Below are 18,885 nucleotides of genomic sequence, written 5' to 3'. Positions count from 1 at the left end.
TGCTTTTATGTGGTGCTGGGGATCTAAACTCATGTCCTCAAGCTTGTGTGGCAAGAATTTTACCAACTGAACAATTGTTCAAGTCCTGGTTTTAGATTTTTTTTTTTTGAGTCAGAGTCTCATACTGTAACCAAGACTTGTTGGAACTTACTGTGTGCCCAGCCTAGTCTTCAAGTTCATGCATCTGTCCCAGCATCCTTCCAAGTACTGGAACTGTAAATGTGAGTCACTCTGTCAGGCTTATGCTGTGATGTAGGCTACTCTCCTCCCCTGTGAGGCTCAGTTTGCAATGTAAAGAGATGGCACTAATTCATATCAGGTTCTTTCCAAACTTTACAAGTTGGAGGGCTATGTCTCCTTCCTTCCTACTATATGCTACCTATAAAGGCCACATGAGCAACATTAAAGGGGTCAAGCAAGGCAGATACACAAGGAGGGTGAAATGGTACTCCCAAGATAACCCACTATGTACAATCCAGACAGCTACTCAAAAGGAGCCATGGTGAAAATACTTGTAATTCGCTATGGGTGTTCCTTAGTATATTCCCGGGGTTTAGGGGAAACTTCAGCGGTCCATTAGATTAGGAAAGGTTTATAGGGGTATCTAATAGCTTCTGAAACAGTGAAGTCTAGGATCTGGGCACAGGAAGTTGTTTGGAAGTCTGGGCTCACAGCTACACCACCCTCCATAGACCCAGGGATTCCCCTTGGGACTGTAACACCTTTAGTCACCTCTGCCTCCCACCTGCCACCACTGCTCTCCCTGGAGGCTGGGGCCACTTTGCCAGTGCCCTGGCAGCACCAATGTCTGGGAATTCAGACAACTAGACGGCCAGAATCTGCTGGCATTTTCCTTTTGTCTGCCAGGGTTAGATTGCCTGGGAATCGATAGCAGCACTCTGAGCTTCCTGATGAGCAGGCTTGCCACTGAGCTGTTGTCTGTGCTCTGCCCTCTAGTTTCATAGCCCTGATTTCCCCATTTCTGTCAGCATGGGGCTCCAGTCCCTGGGGAGAAAATCCGTTTATCTGATGCTTGCATGAACCTGATGAGGTTCTGAGAGTTGGGAGTGGCTTTCTCCCCCACCATAGCCTCTCTACTTCCAGTGGCTAGAGCCAAGGGCATCTGTGCTCTCTTTGGGACAGGGACTTGACTAACAATGGGCTGTGGTGGTTTATAGGACATCCACTTCTCTTCTTAGACCTGAGGTTGGAAGAGAGATGCAGCTAGCAGGAAGCTACCTACTGTCCTGCTTCTTTTCCATCAACCCCCCCTCCCCAATCCTCACAGCCAGCTATTAATTCTGGCTGAGTGTGAATGGTGGGTAGACCACAATAAGGGATATGGAGGGAGGGGTACAGGGGGAGGGGCGGAGGGGAGAGGATGGAGGAAGGAGAATGTAGGGAGGGTTATGGTCTGTACCTCCTCACATGGTGGGGAGCCCTCACATTGTTCTCCTTGGAACCTGTGGGTGCTATAGCACCCTGTTTGAGGCAGCTGGGGATGGCTAAGCAATCAGTCATGTAAATGGCTGGAAATCATCCTGAGAGGCAGCCCCTGTGCTAGAAGGGAGACTATGGGTCTAGTGGTTATATATGAGAATAAAACCAAAAACCAAGATCCTTACTTCATCCTACACACAAATATTCATGCAGAAAGGATCAGAGCAAAAGAGAAATAGGAAAGCACAAAGTGTCTGTGAGGGCCACTGAGATGACTTGGCAGGTACAGTACCTGCAGTGCAAGCCTGACAACAGTTTGGTTCCTCGATGACACATAAAGGTGGAAGGGGACAACAAGTCCACGAAATTGTCCTCTGACCTGTATAAGCATACTGCAACACACACACACACACACACACACACACACACACACACACACACACACACACCAATAATGATTAAAATTAACTATTTATGTTTTATGTATGCATGTATGTGAGAGTGTATGTACGTGTATGTTCTATGTATGCATGTGTGTGAGAGTGTATGTACATGCATCATTTGTATTCAGGCGCCCCAAAAAAGGACAGGAGAGAGTGTGAGATCCCATGGAACTGGATATGCAGGTACTTCTGAGCCAACATGTGGGTGCTGCATATAGAAACTGTGTTCTCTACAAGAGGAATAAATGCTCTTAACTGCTGAGCCATTTCTCCAGCCCCAACAACAGCAATAACAATAATAAAACATGTAAAAGTTCTATTGAAAAATCTGTAACTTTAGAAATTGTAACTCCTTAGCTATGAATCCAAAAGTGCAGCATATATGAAGAAAGCTTGATGAATTAGATTGCATAAAATGGAAAGATGGGTTTTTTCAGGAAACACCATTAAGAAAATCAGAAGACAGTGCCCAGACATGATAGAATCTATTTGCACAGGCTATGTCTAATAAGGAACTTGTGGGTAAAATAGATGAAGACACTTAAAATGAAAGAACAAGAAGTCAAATAACTCAATTTAAAATGAGCAAAATAGACATTTCTGCAATGAGAGATGATTAATATAGCCATGGAAGAATGTTCAACCTCATTAATCTGCAGGAAAATGCAAGTCAAAACTACAACACACTACTTCACCAGAATGCACAGAATTCCGGAATTCCAAAAAATCCAAAGTCTTGCATGATCCTGGCGTGAATGTAAGACTGTACAGCCACTTTGGGAAAGTTTTGATAGTCTCTTAAACATAAATTTACTGCATGACCCAGAATTCTACCCCTCTTGCTACTCAAGAGATTGAAACACTTGTCCAAGAAATGACTTGCATACAAATGTTCACAGCAGGACTTACATAGCTGTTCACCAGGCAATGAATGGATAAGGAGATATATCCATTGTGGTATATCCATTCAATAGAGTATCATGCAACAGTAAAAAGGAGCTATGGTATGGATAAACTTTAACTGTATGAGATGCGAGAGAAACAGCAGTAAAAATCAATACAATGAATTTACAGACTATCCAGAAAAGATAAATCTTTGGAAGCAGTAGTTCAGGTTTGCCTGAGATGGGAGATGGGGGCTCATGTTTCAGATGGGCACAGGTGTTCTCAAATGATATTACAGTGGTTGTACAACTCCACAAAGTTACTAAAACCCACCACACTATACATTGACATTAAATTTTATGATATGTTAATTATACCTCCACAAAACTGTTGAAGAAAGATGGGATTTAGAGGAAAGGGGACAATAGCTCCAGAACCTCTTGGAGCAAGTCTCAGGCTCCTGGAAACATTGATGGCCTCTCTCCAATGTGGAGCCACAGAGCTGAGTACTGGGGACCTGCCGCCCTGTCTCTACAGTAGTGGCAGCCAGAGGCAGCTCCTAAGTTCACCTGTCAGTCTCAGCTGTGGCTCAGAGCATCCAACCCAGGCTTCTGGCTCTGTCACTCACATAGCAGAGGTGCTCCCTTGATGCTCCCTTCAGCCACTTTGAGCCCAACTACTGTCGACAGTCATGTACCCCCACCCCCAGCTCTCATGTCAGCCCTCCTCCAGTGTCTAAGAAGCTGGTTCCCACGATGGATGTATGTGCCTGCTATCCAGTATATACACCACTGGGCCATGGGATGGTGGAACTGAGACTGGTTAAGAAATAGCTTCAGGGTCAGAGAAAGAGGAGGTGTGGAAGGAGACGCTGACAGGCAGATTAAGTGTGATGAAGGGAAAGGATGAAGGATGGGAAACAGGGGCAGCCATAAAGACTTTGGTGATGACACACATTCCCAGGACCCTGAAAGAGGGACCATAGCAGACTGTGGAGGCCCATCTGAGAGCTTTACCCAACGGCTAGAGGCAGAGGCTTGGGAGCAGCAGAGGCCTTTTGCGTTTCACTCGGTGGATTTTGAGACTAGAGACACGGCTGCATTCACCCAAAGGCCGATCCTTGCCATCTGTTTAGTCATTTGCTTCTGAGTATTGACCAGTCCCTCAGAATTCTGAGACCAAATTTAGAGTCCCTTTATGTGGTAGGGCTCTATAGAATTGTCTGTGGTGACAATTCCTTTAATCCTTACAAAGTCTTTGAAGTAGGCACTATTATTGTCTCTCCATTTTGCAGACGCTGGAACTGAGGCCCAGAGGGTAAAGTCAGATATCTGGAGCCCGAAAAGCAATTAGCTCAGAGCCTGGATTGAAGCCCAAGCTCTCACTGTTTCCAGGTTTCTTCTGAGAGTTCATTTGAATAGCTTAGTGTGAGAAGGTTGGAGTCTTCAGGACAAGCACAGCCATTGTGCCCAATTAGGGGAGGAAGAGGGAAATAGTGAGAGACACTGCCATTCTCCATGGCAACCTCCTTCCTAGAGTCCCAAGCTGCTTGTCTTCTAGAAGGATGGAACCAGGATGGCCTTGATATCCCTGGCCCATGTGGCAAGAAGGACCAGTCACGCACCTAATCCTATGTCTGCCATGTGCAGTAGTGAACAGTGGGAGCCAGCAGCCAAGTCCAACTCTAGGGCCCCCTTGTCCTGAGCCCTGCCAGACTAATACCTGCTTCCACCATAAGCATATATGGCAGGACGTTTGAAAGGGTCCCCATAAGGCCAGTGTGGTGATGGACATGGGGACAGAGTAAGGCTTTACCAGCACCACTCGTATGAGAGAGGCAGAGCAAGGTGGGAGCTATCCCCAGGAAAAGGTGACCACACAGACAAAGAGCTTGCAGTAACAAGAGATGGGCCTGAAAAGGTCCAGTGAAGGAGAAATTTACGTTTTTAGTGTGGCTTCAGAGGTAGTGCACTCTGTTTATCCCAGACAGAGGCATGGGGATTGCTGACAGTTCCAGACCAGCCTGGCCTACACAACTAGTTAAGGGCCAGACAGAGCTGTATAGTGTGACCAAACAAATAAAATGCAGTTCCATTTAACATGCACTCCTTGTTTGATCTTGTATGGAGGTTTTCTTGTAGATTTTTGTGAGCTCTCTTCCTTCTCTGCATTTACCTTCCTTTTCTCTAGTTTCTGCAGTCACAGAGAAGGTCCTTGTGGTAAGGGGTCTTGTAATCAGACATTGCATTGCTCCAGAATATAGCACTCACTCTCTTAGCACTAATCCACAGATAGTGCGAGGGTTAAGAATGAGACTTAAGTAACAGCAAATGAGTGTCTCACCATAGATTCTCATTAGCGAATGGGTGCCCAGGGGGCTGGACATTAAGTTGACTGTAGAGCTCTGAACCTACAGAACCATTGTGCCTTCTGGACCCGAGCCTCCACTTGAATGGCATCCATGTGTGTAATCAAAGGGAGACTCCTGCCTCCATCCAAATGGGACTTGGGACCCCATAATATAAAACCCATGCCTCCACCTAAAAGAACCATGTTTCTATTCAGCAAGAAACCCATATCACTGCCCACGGGACCATGTCTTCATGGCATTGGGGGTTGCATGTAGCCTTTTACATGTCTCTGCTGACACCTGGTCCCTTAGAGGCCCTGTTCAGCAGCCCCACAGGAAAGAAGAGCTCACTCAGTGCTCTGCCTCCTGGAGTCCAGATGTTCTTTTCCATGTGGCCCTGGAGAGCTGGGCCAGGGACCCAGAAGCATAGCTCTGAGCTCCCTCAGGGAGGGCCTTGCTTCTTCCCTCTCCCTCAGCTTGATTATTATTCCAAAGGCCTCGTTATGGAAATTACAAAATAATGGTTCTGCAATTTGTGCATGTGTGGCTATGTGTACGCTAATTACCGTTCCCGTGTGCCTGCCCTGAGGCACTGCAGTGGAACCTGGAGATGTGGCCCACTCATCACTGCAGCCTTGCCTCTTGTCCTATTGCCTATCACCCCAGATATGCCCTTTCTCCAGGTTGTGGGAACAGTCCATGGTGCCTGAGTAGAAATAGCCGTTCCAAGTTCATTTACATACATAGGACACAAAGGGCATCCAGAAGTGGCCCTCGATGGAAGAGTCAACACAACACAGCATCTCCGAAGCTAGGACAGTGGTTGTAACAGAGATTCCGTCCACTGGGAGATGATACATGGTGGGCTCACATCACTTCCCATCCAGTGGGTATCCTCAAAGTGGCACCTCTGCCTTCTTTGCTTGGACACTTCCCCAGATCTAGGGAATTCCTTGTAAAGTTGGGAAGAGGAGTAGGAAGGGAGGAGTTCATGACAGGGGGCAGTATGGTTGGGGGTGTCAGCAAAATCTGCTGGAGGTGTGATGTGAGCAGGTTGAAGTCTTAGGCTCAGAGAGAGCCTTCAGGAGGAGGCAGAGTGGCCTCAAGCCAGGAGTCAGAAGAGGAGGGGAGGTCCAGGAGAAGGTGGAGGCAACAGGAAGATAAAAGGGAAGTTCCCGTTGTCCTGATCAAAACCAAACTCCTGCAGCTCACTAGGTTAATCAGATTTGTATGAGAGAAGGAATGCTTCCTGGGGCATTTGTATGAAAGGAAGTGCTTCCTGGGGCAAGCTAAGCTGGCTTGACATGTTGCTTCAATCACATCACCTCTGGAAATAGGTGGGTGGGTAGAGGAATACAGGGGCTCCTGTCTGGAAAGTCTCAGGCGAGTGTGCTTCTGAGCATGGGGAGAATCAGGGTGTGAGAAGGCTCCAGAGAATAGGCTGCTGGTGGCGGACAACTCAGCATCTTTAGGATTTACATAGTGCCAGGGTGGAGGTCATAGTTAGAAACGTCAAGGACACTTTCCTGAAGCTTAAGCCAGGCCTGGGCTATTTAATCCTCTCTGTACATTGGTTTCCACAGCTGCCACAGGGCTTTGGGACAGCACCGGCCTCAAAGGCTAGTAGGGGACTTATACTCAACAGTGTGGCTGGCCCTGAGCACAGTCCTCATCCTGAGTCCTGGCCCCTGATAGCGCTTTGCTATCTCACTGTCAGAGGTCAATGTGTTGTCTTTAAAACCGAGTATTGTGATTTCTACACGGCATCTGCCATACCATCTCTGTGTATTCAGTCCCCACTGTTACTTTATCCAGCCTCTTCCAGTTCAGAGGGGTATCTTTTGTTCCAAATCGTTATCCGTCTCCATCTGGAGACCAAGGAGTGGAACCTATGAAGGAGGGGAGGGAGAGATGGGGTTCCTCATACCCCCTCCTATCCTCACAGGAACAATGGAGTCTGCAACATTTTGCAATCATGCTGCTTCCAAACTCTCAGAAAGTGAGGCATAAGTCTGGGGAAAAATTTAAAGACCTATTTTAGAAGAAAACCTGGGGGTGGGGGAGAGAGAGCAAAGGGAATTTTTGTAGGAATATTCCAGGTTATTTGGCTTGAATTAGATTTTTGTGTAAGAATTAAAATGCTTGCAAAAGGTCTAGTGCTTTTCAAACCCAGAGAGTTCAAAAATGCTAGCAGTGGGGCCAGAGAGATGTCCGAGAGATGGCTCAGCAGTTAAGGGTATAACTGCTCTTCAGAGGACTTGGGCTCTATTTCCACAGGGTGGCTCACAACTGTCTTTAAGTCCAGTTCCAGGAGATCCAATGCCCTCTTCTGGCTTCTGTAGGCACTTGGCACACACTGGGAAGTACAGATTACATGCAGGCTATACACTCACACACATAAGATAAAAAATAACTAATTAAAAATACCCTAGGCAATGTAATGTTGCTTACCATTGAGCTACATCCTTAGACCTTTTGTAAAACTAAAAGATCAGAGAGCCAGAACCCAGGCTAGGCTACTAGGTGTTCTAAAGTTAGGCACTAACTTTCAAGGGTCAGTAACTAAAAGCCGCTGCCAGTGACAGTCATGGCCATTTCCAGTACTGAAAAGTCAGTGATGCTTAGAAACCTGGTATTCTCTGAACTTTCCAGCTACCGCACTCTAACCCCCGTGCCCCCCCCCCCCCCGAGAAAGGGTTTCTCTGTGGTTTTGGAGGCTGTCCTGGAACTAGCTCTTGTAGACCAACCTGGTCTCAAACTCACAGAGAGCCTCCTGCCTCTACCTCCCCAGTGCTGGGATTAAAGGTGTGCACTACCTCCGCCCAGCCCCCTGTGTCTTATAGGAACTTTTTCATTTGTGAACTATAATCCAGGCCTTTCAGCCTGGCATTCTGGGAAATGTAGTTCTTGACTTTCAGGAGGCAAACCTGAGAAAGGGCTTAGGCAATAATGGGGAGTAACTTTCCAACAGATAATTGAGGTGAAGGTGTTAATCTTCTCAGACTCACAAGGCAGTGGCTGTGTATGTGGAGTCAAGGCAACACCAGGAGGCAGGAGACACAGAAGGATGGAGGAGGATGGTGGTTTAACAACATGCAGGCAGCTCAGAGTCACACAGCTCCTAGAGCAAAAGACAGAGGAAGCAGAGGAGGTTTGTGCCTGCCTCTCCATGAGGCAGATGGAACAGCAGCAGGAGTGGGGAGATTCTAGCAGAAGGCCCAGGCTGGAGAGGAGCGAGCAATGCACTCTCCTTAGCATGGGAGATTGGCAGAAGAGGAGGGACTCAGAGGCTTAAAGCAAGTCCTTTATTACCCCAAAAGACCCCTCAGAGAATGGAAAGGATGAGGAAGCCAGGAGCAATGCAGAATCTCTGTGCCTTCAGTAGGGGCATTGTGCTCAGACATGAGGACCAAAGATAAAAGGACAATCCAACAGTTAACAAGGACCCAAGACCCTAACAGGAACCCGAATTGATGGGACCTTGAGGACAGCAATGTACAAAGTTGCCTTAGGTAAAGCCCTTACTCAAGGAGTTCAGTGAGAAACACTAAAATGGTGATGATGGTGATGATAACAATGATGGTGGTGGTGGTGATGATGAAATCCTGGTGTGGGTTATACAAATCACCTGAATTACCACGGTCCATCCTCAGCAGCCATATGAAGTTGGTTGGCACTGCTATTATTTGAAATTTAGAGGTGGGGAACCTGAGACTTCCAAAGGTTAAGGTCATACTTACAGGCATTCCCCATTCCCTCCAACTCCACACCCTACAAGGCTCTGAAGGAATGTTGCAGCAGAAGATGTTCTTGTCAGCTGGGAGATGGGGGTGCATTCATGGAAAGGGTGTGTTTGGGGCGAAGCTGTAGTGAATAGGATGCCTTCCAGTGTTATTGGTGATAGTGGAGGCATTCTAGATAGGGAGCTGCGCGTGACAAAATTATCTTAGACCTTAAGAGTCATATAGCAGGGAAAATTAAAAGCAAAACAAAAGACATGTCAGCTCTTAGAATGCTGTGTATACCCAGTTGTTTTTTTCATCCCACAGGAGTCTACAAACACTGCTTAGGGATTGACAGACAAAGGTGCACATGGTACTCTCAGCAGGCTGATGGAGGGAGGGGGAGCTGGCAGATAAGTAGGCAGTGATACCCATACCTAAGGCAGGGTGTTCTGTGGTTAAGGCACATGGATGTCTGTGGCTGGCATGGAGAAGAATGGGTTTCTAGGAAGAGGGCCCTGAGTAGTTTCAGCTCCTTGGGTAACCTGATCTGTGGGCAGAGGAAGCAGAAAGCCTTGTCAAGGTATGTTCCCAGGGATTCAGCCCCTGTCCCATTTACTGTGAACTTTTGTCAGTTCTGGGGGGAGCAAGGAGATCGAGGAGTTACATAGGCAATTGGGGCCCCTTCCCCATGTCAAGGCACAGCGAAAATTCAGGGCTCTGGGCTCTACTGTTGGGAGGAGCATTGAAGGTGTTAAGACAGGAGAGGGCCATGGTGTGTGATCTCTCTGGCAGGAATAGAAGGCTAAGCTACAGCTGGGAAAACTAGAGAACTAATGAATAAATGGATTTCTGACCAAGGCTGGGGTAGAAAGTGGGGGAATTGGACTATAGCCTAGAAGGTAAGAGGGCAGGATGTGATGATAGTTGGATTGGGAGAAGAGAATTTTAGAGAGGCTGCAGGCTTTGGGGAAGGTATTGTGAGCTCTCCAGAGACAGAGGTTGAAAACACAGGAGAGAGCCTGATGTGGTGCTGAATGCCCATAGTCCCAGCATGCAGGAGGTAATACTAGAGGAGTCAGTAGTTCAAGGTTATGCTTGACTACATAGGGAGTTAGAGGCCAGTCTGGATGACTTGAAACCCTGTTCAAAAATCAGGAAAAGAAAGGAGAGGACAAGAAAAAAAAAAAAAAAAAACAAGAATAGGAGATTGACGCCATCAGGACAGGAACGCTAGGCAATAGGGCAGAGAGTCAGTCCCATCAGGAGGAGCACCTCTTCCTTGGCTGGGGAGGATATGTGGAGCCAGTGGTACTCCCACTTGGCTGCTCTCACACACCTCCAACTAGGGAATTAATTAAGCATGTAGTAGGCAAGAGTTAGTGTCACATTAATTAAAAGCCTACACATTCAAAACAATAATAATACAAGGAGATAAATCCCTTGAGTGCCGTGCCTCTCCTACTCCGTCCACTGGTGCACAGATAGCCCATGGCTGATCTCTCCTGGGACTGACCTTCCGTTCCCCTGAGCTCGTGCCGAGGCAGCGCTGTGAATTTGCTTGTGGTGGCAGCATTCTAGACAAGCTGCCCTCACGACTGGCTATATTTCTCCCTCTGCCTGATTTTTTTTCAAGGAAGGGTTTTTCTTTCAGCTCAGAGATATGCCAAGAAAATGAAATAAATGTAAAAAGAAAGAGAGAGACCAAAGTGTCTTTAATTTGAATGGCTTTTTCCTGTGTGAAAAAGCGACCATTCATTGCAAAATATTTATCTTCATTATGCTCGGCCTCATTATTGATGGAGAAGCCCTGCAGACTAGTGGGAAAATATCTCTGGGAGGCCTGACTTCGGATGACGAGCTGCGTCTTCACATTGCCTCTACTGGGCAGGGTTGGGCCTACCCTTGGCTTCCTGGGTGCTTGAGCTTACCTAGCCTGGAGAGGATGGTAGTCACATCTCAATTAGAGTCACAGTGGCAGGAACTGCATTAGCTGTCCTCTGTAGTGTTAACTGCAGGATAGGTGACTGACACAAAGCAAGCATACGTTCAAGGAGCATCAGATCTATGAGCCTAGGCTAAGCACTCACCCACATTAGATTTGCCCAGGGGGGCAAATCACACTAGATGCTGCAGTGCCCACCTGTGGTTCTGCCCTGTCTTTTCCAGGGACTTCTCCTGCCCCTTTCTTGAAAGGTGTTACAGAACATAATTGAGAATGTGCATTCTTGCTATTTACAGAAAACCTTGGGAAAAAGGTCTCAGCGTCTTTATGATGATGGATGTTGGAGGGTTTTGCATAGGCAGCCTTGGGAGCTGTAATTAACACCAGCATCATGCTTTGTAACAGCTCACAGGACACAGCAAACCGGGAAGCGGTCCTTGCCCTCCTTTGCCCCATTTCCTGGACAAGCCCAAGGTTCAGATTGGCGGCATCAAAGTCTCGCTGCCAGGGCTTAGGAACAGCCTCGCCAACACACCAGGTCTTCAGAGGTGACTCTGAGGGTGAATTCAGTGGTCTCACTGTTGCCTCCTGTGACATTCTGAGGCTTCCTGCTTTCCCATGGCCTGCCTTCGTCTGCACAGACACAGGCAGGCTTGGTCCTGGCTGCTCTGTGCTCTTGCCTGGAGGAGTGAATTGATGAACATCAGGAGGTATCAAGAACAGCACCGACATTGAGGAATTCCTGGAGGGAGGCTGAGCTCGTCTTTGCGAGCTCATTACTGGTCTTGGAACTTTATAACCACACCTCATAAATTGGGCCAGTGTGACATTTGGCTGTGCACTGGGAAGATGCCAGGGGTGATTTAGAACTCCCGTGTGTGAATTTCTGGTCTGCGTCAACACTTGGAAAGCTACTAGTAGGAGGGTGGTGTCTTTATGAGCCATCTCCCTCCTCATTGAGATCACCCACATTCAGGCCCTGGGTTGACTGCTCTGAGATGTAAAGATGTTGGGGCAGGAGGCTGGGGCAGGAGGCTGGGCTGTTTGCTCACTGGGCCTGCCTGTCATGGAATCTGCCAGCCTAGGCAAAGATAGCATCAGGAAGGTTGGATGTGGGTGGCTCCCCTGAGATCCAGTGTGTCAGCATTGCCAGGTGTGGCTGGGCCCTCACATAGCCCAAAGCCTCCAGCATCCGGCCCATCTTCCCCGCCTCTGTCTTCCCAGGTGACTGGTGTCTCTGGGACACGTGGCGTCCATCTCAGTGTATTATTAACACCTCCCCTCTGTCTCAAACCACTTCCCTTCCCCCAGGGAGTGCTGTGGGTTGGAAATGATGGTCTTTAATCATTTCTTAAGTGACCAGCCCTGAAATCATTTCTTAGAGCCATACACACAAATTAAATCATAAATCCACAGTGGGCCCTGTGAAGGTCTGAAGTGGAGGCCTGATTGAGACCAGGGAGCAGCTCTCTCCAGGAAGAGGCATCTCCTGAGCAGAAGGAAGGCCAGCCTCGCAGAGCATGGAGTTCCTTGGCCTTCTTAGAAGAAGGGAGGTGATACCTGCAGGTCAGGCCCTTTGCATTTGGCTGGCTGTGCTCTGGACTAAGGAGGTACAGAGACTCCAGGAGCTGAGGCAGGGGCCCCATCTCAGGGCTAGGAAGGCTGGGAAGCCCCAGCCAGACCTGAGCCTCCATTATTTCTATAGCCAAACAGCCCCACAGGGTCTTTGGATGATATCCATGCAGTAGGAAGCAGGAGAGTAGGAAGGGTTATGTCGCACAGCCCAGGGAGCTGGTGTGGGAGTGCCAGACAGCCAGATGCTAGCATGGGGGTGTCTGACACTCCTGGGTCTTGCTCATCTCCAGGCTCCATCCAGAAGTCTTCCTGTTCAAGACTTTCCAGCCTATTTGGGACACCAGGTGTCAGTCCACACGACAACATCAGAATCTTTAGCAGATCAATAATGGGCCATGACCGAGAGCACTAGCCAGCTGACAGACATCTATGAGCCCTTTCACCACCTTCGCACACTGCCCATAGCGTGTCCTCTGCCTGGAATATATTTCTTTATTTTATTTGCCAAGTAAATTACCGTCCATGCTTCACAACTCACATTCCCTGTCTCCTCTCCCAGGAAGGCCTCCTCTCCCAGTTAATTGCCTGTTCACCTCACACCTCCATATATACCTTCTTGCAGCTGTTAACCAACATATAGTTTTCATCAGCTTTTAGTTGGTTCTTCTACTATAACCTAAAGGACCCAAGTTGGCCTTGAACTCGCCACCCTCCTGTCTCTGCCTCCTGAGTCCGAGAGTGGGGTGGGGCTGGGCAGTGCTTTCGTTATTTTAGAACCTGCAAGGAGGCCCAGAGTTGGGTGGCAACGGGATGTGTCAAAACCCTTTGTCTCCTTGAGAAATTCCACAGAAAGTCAAAGTGTTGGTATTGCAATTACGGCCCGATTCCCAAATGGTGAGAGCCTGCTCAGATACGTGCTTGATGAACCGACGCGTTTCGAGCCCCCACTGATGAATTCAGGAGCTGAATAGCTGTCATTATGAAATAATTGACATGTCTTGGTGAGTCGCCTTTGTTCCCCTGATGAAATTCTGGATTTGTATTGAGAATGGAGGTACAGCCCTGTTACACAGGAGCAATATTGTTTCATGGCCCTTTATCCTGGTCATTAACAAATGAGCATTGTATGTAAAATGGGAGGAGGGGGATTCAGTCATGGCACTTCACAGAGTTATAGCGATCATTAACCTGACTGTGGTGACATCTATGTTCAAAGGCGCTGAGCTTGGTTTTCCCTGTTCTGTACCCTCACAAGGAGAGACAGCAGGGTGGCTACTTCTGTAGCTGCCCACCTATCCTGAAGTTATCTGGGAAGCACTCCTAAGCTGAGAGACATAGTTCATCTGGGGACCTGGACTGGGGTGTCAGAGAATGTTACCTGTAGGTATCATGTTACACCAGCAGCCCATGTCTCCTTTTCTTGAAGCTTCAGCTGGTCCTCATTTGAGGTGGGTGCAGCTGCTTCTGTGAGCACTCCGCCCCGCCCCCACTGGCTGTGCAAGCATCCAATGGAAGTACAGCTTCCCTCTGTATGTGCACTTCTTGTGCTTCCTTCTTCCTTCACCCCAGAAGCCACTGGAAAGATGAATTTCCATCCCAGAGCAGGCCTCTGCAGATTTCCTGGTGACCACATCCATACATCATGTTTTCTTGCCTGGTCAGGAATCCAGGCCAACAGGCCTCAGAGGGGAGCAGGAGCAACATATGACATAGGCCATGGGGCTTTCTCTCTCTCTCTCTCTCTCTCTCTCTCTCTCTCTCTCTGTCTCTCTCTCTCTCTCTCTCTTTCTCTCTCTCTGTGTGTGTGTGTGTGTGTGTGTGTGTGTGTGTGTGTGTGAATTTTTTTCCTCCTGGAGGCAGAGAAAGTAGGGCAGGATGCCCTTGGTGATCAGAAAGAGATGTGCCTGTGCCCAGGTCTCTCATGTGGACTCAGATGCGTGTGAACCTGGGCATTTTCCAGTCTTTATCTACATGCACATGAAGAAAGAAAGCCCACAGCCGCCACAGACAACATTCCACAGAAAATAACTGGAAAGGCCACGAGTTTAGAGGCCAGGCAGGGCTGGCGCTGGCTTTGAATTCCCACCCTCTGATGAAGAATCTTGTCAACTGACTAGGTTGAGAGTCACCTGGGAGACTAACCTGTGGACATGCCTGTGGGGGTATCTCTAGGAAGGTTTGGCTGAGGTAGAAAGACAGACCTTGGATGTGGGTGGTACCATCCCATAGACTAGGGGACCAGACTAGACCAGAGACAGGAGGGGGAGCAAGTAGAGAGCACTAGCCTCTGCCACTCCCCTCCCCATCCCCTGATTGGGGATAAGGGTGATCAAACACCTCACTCCCACCATGCTGGACTGCATCCCACAGACTGAGAGCCCAAGGAAGACCACCATCCTTAGGCTGCTTCTTGTCAGGTGTTTGGTCATAACAACTAGAAAAGTAACCATCACAGCCCCTATCAGAGATTAGCTGGGAACACTGGGCAACTTTGATCCTGCTGAGCTTCAGTGTCACTGTTAGCAAAATGGGACTGCCAGTCTCTTCCTTATGCAGCCTAGCTGAAAAGAAGACTTTTCTTAGTTATATTTGCCTGTGAGAAGCAGAAATAGTGCAAGATGACTGTGTTTTTAGCAATATTGATGGCCAAAGATGTAGCTCCACAACAATATACTTACCTAATACAGGCAAGGCACAGAGTAGATCTCTAGCAATAAACTACATGATCCTGGGTTAGGACATCCTATGGGTTTGGTCTCCAGCAAGACACAACACACACACACACACACACACACACACACACACACACACACACACACACACACACGTATCTAAAAATGAGGGTGCATATGACTTGGATAAGCTACTTAATGTATCTGAGCCCAAGTTTCCTGTTTGGAAACATTACAGCCAATGTACCTTAGGGCTGCCGTGATGGGACCATGATGTCATTCAGAGCAAGTGACCTGGCCTGGCCATTGCTCATTGTTGCTATTGTGTGAGACCAGGTCTCCTGTAGTCTAGGCTGGCCTCCAAAGCCCTGTGCAGTTGTGGACAGCTTTAAACTCCCGATCTTTCTGCCTTCATCTCCCAAGTTTGGGGGTTACAGGCGTGAACCACCACGTCTGGCTTGTTGTTATTTCATTTGTATGTGGTATTTCTAGCTGTTAGTGTGAGTGCACACATGGAGGTATGGATCTCGAGCTGTGGATGTGAGATGTCTTTCCTTGATCATTCTCCACTTTTATTTACCCCCTCCCTTCCTCTCCTCACCCCATGTGTGTGTGTGTGTGTGTGTGTGTGTGTGTGTGTGTGTGTGTGTGTGTGTGTTCATCTGTGTAAGGTGTGAGTGTGGCCCTACATGCACCACAACAACGTACATGTGCAGGTCATTGGACAACCTTAGATGTTGGTCCTCACCTTCCATCCTCTTTGAGGCAGGGTCTCTTGTTTTTCATTGCTGTGTACGCCAGGCTGGCACCTCAAGCTTCCAGAGATTCTCTTCTCTCTTCTTTATATCTTGCTGCAGCAGCACTAAGGTAAATGACATGGACTATGATATCTGACTTTTATGTGGACTCCTGGAATTCAAACACAAATCCTCATGCTGAGTACAAAGCACTTGACCTATCGAGCCATCTTCTCAGTCTACCATCTTTAATATTTCAGGATCTCCACCAAACCCAAAGCTCATTGATTCAGCTAGGCTGGCTGCTTACTGAGCTTCAGGGTACCTAACTCTACCTGCCTCTGCCTTCCCAGCACTGACTGGGGTTGCAAGCATGCTCTACCATGCCTGGCTTCATATGTGACTTCTAAGGTTCTGAACTCAGGCCCTCATGTAGGCACCTTACTAACAGAACTGTCTCCCCAGACTTGTTGCGACAATGAATAAAACAACTTACTAACATCAAGGCAGTTTTATAGCCGATCTCGATAGGTGGTGACTGGCTTGGGAGAGATCTTGCACTCAAGCATAATACCCTGCTCCATGCCTGTAGAAGATGCCAGCTTTTCATATTCATAAGAGGTTTTTGATAACCTGGCTCCAAAAATCTATCCAAGGAAAACAGGCTCCTTCCTCAGCAGCAGAGGGACCAGCTTCATGTCCATCCATCTAACTGGATATCAGTCATTCTTTCAGCCCTGGTCCTGTGACCCCTGTTTGCTTCAGGTAGGTACTTTCTGAACTTATAGATGCTCAGGGCCTGCACTCCATTTCCCACTCCTGCAGGGATGTGCTTAGTTTGTCCCTCTGCTCCTTCTCAACCTCTCCGTTCAGGCCCTGGGGAGTTGAATGGCTTTTGCTTCCCTAAGTGCACACTCAGATCTAAGCTTGCAAGTTCACCCTTATCACCTCTGACCTTTTCTGTAGGCACCTCCCTTAATAACACATTGCTGGTGCCCCTGAAGGGATAACATGTCAATCCAGGAGACTGAAGACAGGAAGGATGTGGGCTAACTAGAAACTACCTCTCACCACCTGGGGATTAATGGTCAGTCTGAGAGCATACGGACCCAGCCTTTCCCATCTACTCTACCTACTCAGTCTGCCATGGGCTGAGATGACCATCATTCCTTTTATAGCTCCAGGGCTAAACTAAGAGTTGGCCTCATAGCACTGCTCAGAAGGGGATGCCTTCCCCATTCAACACCTGCAAGTCTCATTGCTCACAGATGCTTTTGGGGTTGGCAAGGCCTAGAGTAGAACTCACAGGTCAGGAAAACAGCATTGGCCGAATACCTTACCTTCAGCCTCTGTACAAAGCTCAGGCAAACCTGGGTTGTTTTCCACAGTTGAAATTGGATGCTATTTTACTTGGGTGCACATAACCTCATTATCCCAGCATCTATCATGGCTCATGGGTGTTACGATAAATCTTTTTGCCAAAAGCTGTTGAGCCCCACCGCCACATGTAAGCTTTATGCCAGCCACCTGCCCGAGTTAGGCCCAAATGAAAACACAGAGAGACTTGTATTAGTTACAATGTTGCTTGGCCAATGACTTAGCTCAGTCTTAATTATTATACATCTATATATTTTATGGGACTTATCTTATCGGATGCCTAATTGACATCCCTCCTTGCTGGTGAATCGTATCGTGCCACTGGAGTAGGAGCCGAGGGAAAAGAGAGCGACACTTTCTTTTTCCTCTTCTTAAATATGAGTCTCCTTGCTATGTCACTTTCTGTCTGGAACACCACTTCTCTACTACATTTCCCAGAATCCTCTTTGACTCCTAGTCCAGCCTAACCTGCTGTCTCATTGGCCAAGCAAGTACTTTATTTATAAACATACACAGAAATATTTTCCCCATCACATGGGTTATTCTACTTTCTCTGGAGTAACTTTGAGACCTCCAGTAACAACATTCGCTATCCCTGTGTTGCAGGATCCAAGACCCTGTCAAATAGACACCCTCCTGAGGTGTTTGACGATGAGCCAGCTGGACTTGACTTCAATGCCTGCCCACTCTTACCTGCTTGTCCTGCCAAGCTCTTCTCTTCTGGCCTTCTGCTAAGTGGGTCCACAGCCATCTCTGTTCTGCCACACAAGCAAAGTTAGCATTACGAGGCAGGCGGGCCTCTTGTCTCTCACCTGTCCAGACAGCTTTGGTGATTCAACCAGAGTATCTCAGCCCCAAAGCTCTTGCTCTACCATTACCACAAAGTAAAAGTCATTTATTTGGTCTGCCTGTCCCCCTTGAATGCTGTGTAATATCGTTGGCAGATTTATGTGTTTGTGGCTTGGTGACCTGGGGAAAAGCTGCAGACTCCGTGGTGCCCGTTTTTACTCCTGGGTTTCTGTAAAGGTCACAGCGAAATTATTTTGTCAAGTACACCACAGAAGGGGGGAATCTTAATCTTACATTTTACTTATGCAGCACTCGACCTTCTCTGGAGATACGGTTCCTCTTAGCACACTTACTTGTACATTATTCCGCTCTCACCAACACACACTGAGAGCATAATTAGGCGTCTGGCTTCCCACTTGGCAAGGAGGCTGTGTGATGGGGATGACCTCCAAGGGGGAGAGAGAGAAACATTAGAGGGAAGTGGAGTGGAGGCAAGGGTGTGCCCCTGAGACTGTGTTAGACCCATTCTGATGACAGGGCCCTGTAGGCAGGTAGAACGGGACTGGACACCACCATGTTCTGATGTTGCCCTGACTACCTACCTCAGGCCAACTCAACATCTTCTTTTCCCCATTCCAGGTCTGAGATATGGCAGATGTCTTTGAGGTGTAGTGGCTGCCTCGGCACTGTATTAAAGATCCAGAGCTTGGGCGACATGGTGGTATATGCCTTTAATCCCAACAACTCTGTGAGTTCAAGGCCACCCTAGTCTACATAGTGAGAACCTGCCTCAAAAATAAATAAATAAAATAAATAAAGAAATAAAAATAAAAGAAGAAGATCCAGAGTTCTGTAGAACATTGGTCAGGAATGAGTGCAATAATTGATTAGTGATGAGTGTGTCTGCCACAGCAGTCAGGGGCAGTGCTGTCTGTCCTGCAGGTTGGCTA

The 18,885-nt window shown here is 47.9% G+C and overlaps 1 protein-coding gene across 1 annotated transcript in view; it reads left to right on the top strand.

The window, feature by feature from the left end:
* Nucleotides 1–18,885, top strand: part of Ephb1 (EPH receptor B1) — a 298,236-nt gene that overhangs the window by 122,363 nt on the left and 156,988 nt on the right. The gene's annotated exons all lie outside the window — the stretch shown is intronic.

This window comes from Cricetulus griseus, chromosome 4 (genome assembly GCF_003668045.3).
Source record: "Cricetulus griseus strain 17A/GY chromosome 4, alternate assembly CriGri-PICRH-1.0, whole genome shotgun sequence".
Lineage (NCBI taxonomy): Eukaryota > Metazoa > Chordata > Mammalia > Rodentia > Cricetidae > Cricetulus > Cricetulus griseus.
The sequence above is the reverse complement of the archived record's forward strand: the minus strand, read 5'-3'. Positions and strand labels throughout refer to the sequence as shown.